At 36.6% G+C, this 3,327-nt stretch overlaps 1 protein-coding gene across 1 annotated transcript in view; it reads right to left on the bottom strand.

Moving 5' to 3' along the window:
• mpp2a (MAGUK p55 scaffold protein 2a) overlaps window positions 1–2,967 on the bottom strand; it is a gene marked incomplete in the record, with an annotated part of 28,289 nt that extends 25,322 nt beyond the window's left edge. The window contains 1 exon segment of the mRNA XM_014024385.1: window positions 2,886–2,967.
• Window positions 2,968–3,327: the final 360 nt, after the last annotated feature.

Below are 3,327 nucleotides of genomic sequence, written 5' to 3'. Positions count from 1 at the left end.
ACACACACACACACACACACACACACACACACACACACACACACACACACATATATATATATAATTAAATCAACTACATCTGTTTGGGTTACAGTATATTGTTCTTTAAATGTTCTTTGTTGTTTTCTGGACAGTAAGGAGCATTGCTGGACAATATTATGTCAAACTTTGAGCCAACACTATATGCCAACAAGTATTTTACATTATTTGKGTAACTGCATTGTTATTGGTGGCATAAAATGTTGGGTTATAAAAATGCTTTATTTGGGTTGCCAAAAAAGTTTTGTGYATAAAACATAAAAAAGCTTGCATTTTAAGACTCAGTCTATTTATAGATGAGAAATGAAATGGGTAACTAGGGTTGTAACGATGCATTGATCAATTAAATGACAAGTGATTCAATTACATCAAGGCAAAAAAAAAATAAATACACATCATCATCATCATCGTTTTCATCATCCTCATCATCAGATGTCTATCTACCCAAATAATTATGTTAGATGGACGTATATATCATCATATCAATCGCAGACTATGAATTGAACTGAATTAAAATCGTATCATGACGCACTTTGTGATATTGAGAAACATCATATCATCATCTAAACAAACTGATAAATTGTATCGTGATAAAGCCGCTAATCAACACCCCAATAATTAAAGCAAATCTATGCTCAGTAGACTAACTCTTCTTAAAGCTGAGCATTATATACTATATATGGTAACTATAGCCAATGAGAAGTGAGGACTGTCATTGTTGATATGACTAGATTGACTAGATTAAAAGAAGTTCTCATAAGTACAGTTAACTGGACAAATTAATAAAAATGTGAAGATGAACGAAACAAACAAAAACACCTGCAGCAGTAAACAGCCATAATTAGCCTTAGAAATCTTTTTAACAAACTACATTGAAACATTTTTAGATTTCTTATAAGATGTTTGGTGTTTTTACCTTGATCTGTGATTTCTGTTGCTGTCGCCACCAAACAGCAGCTCTGAAACCACATCCTCCTGAGCAGAGCGCTTTCCATACCTGCCGAAAGCAAAACCAGGACTCATTCATTCAGTCAGACTTCACATTGAACAAACATCTACTGTATGTGCATCATTTATGATATCTCMTTTTAAAATAACCAGGATTTATTTGTACTTTTTGGGGTTTACTGTCTTGAATTAAGGGTCACATTCATTTATTTGACATTTTTACAATTTGTACATTTTTAATATAAAAACATCCAGGGTTGAAAGCTGTCAGGTGTCACTCCTCCCGTTTCAAGCTTCTCTGAAGTTAATKCCAACAACTCCCTTTGTTGTTGTTGTTTTATATTCAAAGGACATGGGGTCTGTGTCTGGGTCAGCTGGCATCCCTTTTTCCAATATTTTGCATGAACAGTTGGCTTTTCACTGACACTAAGGTTTCCACAGTCACCGTCAGACTAAAGTGTGTGGAATAATGTTGGAATGACATCTCAGCGTCCYGCTGAAGAAACCAAGGTTCCAGAGGAGCCTGCAAATCTAAACTCACTGTGCCGTTTAGCAGAAAACAACCCGAACAGGTTTGTGATCAGCTGGATGTGAAACAATCAAAGACACCCCAGCTGAGCAACTTGCAGCTCCTCTGTTTTCCCATCAGCCACCTGTTCTGTTTCACCGTACGACCATGGCATTTAGTCTCATGCTCCCATGCTTTTAGTGAGTCTACAGCACAAACTGCTGCGTCCCAGCTGCTATAAATGCCCCCACTTTAACACAGCTTTCCTCTCTAATAACTTATCAGCCACAAATCTCCATAGCTGCTCTTATCTTGTTTCCCTTTATCTTCCTCTGCAGCTTTGCGTTATTCTCCCCTCCCTATTTATCCTTTCTGCTCTTTAAGAGGTAAATGTTACACTGCAGAGAGTCTTCTGTAGGACTGAAAGACAAATGAAGTATTAGTTGAGAAAATAAACACTTAGGACTGTCTGATGTTTGATTGTTCCTGCTTTCAGCGTATTTTCTGTATTGATTTTTAGATCTATGTTCTCACACAGTCAACTAGATGTTTGTCTCAAATAATCAGATTATGCTAAGATTATCACACAGAAGTGAAACTGGAGTTGAGAGTTAGTGGTAGTCCAGCCAGTCGGTTTACATTTCCATTTGCTTGCTATGTCATTTACATTATTCTTTTATCACTTTATCAGGTTAATTTATTTAATGATGTTAGTGCAATATATATATATATATATGTGTGTGTATANGTGTTTACACACGTACACTGTGTTTTGCAGTGGTTGGACTTTTATTTTTTCAGACACTTTTCATTTTTATCTCAACGTTTACCAGTATAATTATTATCAGCATATACCTATTTGGACAGAAAAACGATTTAAAAAAAAAAAAGAGAAAGAACTGGACGTAAAATTTAGTAGTTTTTTTTTTTATTATTCATAAAACCCAGTTTCTACGCAGACTGGTTTCCATGGTGAGCTTACATCTTACAATATGGCGGACGCGCTCGCGTATCGCGTCTACGACGTCCACTTTATCTTTATCATCATAAAGGTTTTTACTGTTCCTCTTACAACCCCTCACCGTAATAACGTGTCCTCCAGCTGTCACAGGTGGAGCCCTGAAAGAAAACGGCTCAAAACACGACGTCTGTCTCCATCTACAGACTTAATAACGCACAAAAACAAAGGTGTCCGACAACCAGAACAAAGCATCGTCCAGTTAGCTTCATTATTATAAGCAGCGCGCGCACCTGCCGTCCACACAGCTGCTGCTGCTGCTGCTGCTGCGGTCTCACGGTAACAAACGAGCCACGCAAGACACAAATAAAACCAGCATTCTAAGCTAACATCATGATGTGTTGGTGTGTAAGAAACCAGGCACCTACCTACCTTTGAACACAACAACACAAGATTCCCGCTGTCTGTCCGTTCTCCTGCGCGTCTGCTCGTCTGTGGCTCTGTACCGCGGCAGAAAAATAAAACAACTTCCGCTGAGATTTCACAATAAAAGCATTTTACCTGAATAGAATAGAATAGAATAGAATAGAATAGAATAGAATAGAATAGAATAGAATAGAATAGAATAGAATAGAATAGAATAGAATAGAATGTCATTGTACTTAAATTTGACTTGAATTGCACAATATGAGGCATAAATGTATACTCACACACAACTGTGAAGACAGTATCAACATTAAAAATATATATCAATATACAGATAATATGCTAAAAAGTAAAACAACAACCATATCATAGATAGATAGATAGATAGATAGATAGATAGATAGATAGATAGATAGATAGATAGATAGATAGATAGATAGATAGATAG

This window comes from Austrofundulus limnaeus, unplaced genomic scaffold (genome assembly GCF_001266775.1).
Source record: "Austrofundulus limnaeus strain Quisiro unplaced genomic scaffold, Austrofundulus_limnaeus-1.0 Scaffold420, whole genome shotgun sequence".
NCBI classification, from domain to species: domain Eukaryota; kingdom Metazoa; phylum Chordata; class Actinopteri; order Cyprinodontiformes; family Rivulidae; genus Austrofundulus; species Austrofundulus limnaeus.
This window is presented reverse-complemented; position numbering and strand designations above follow the sequence as displayed.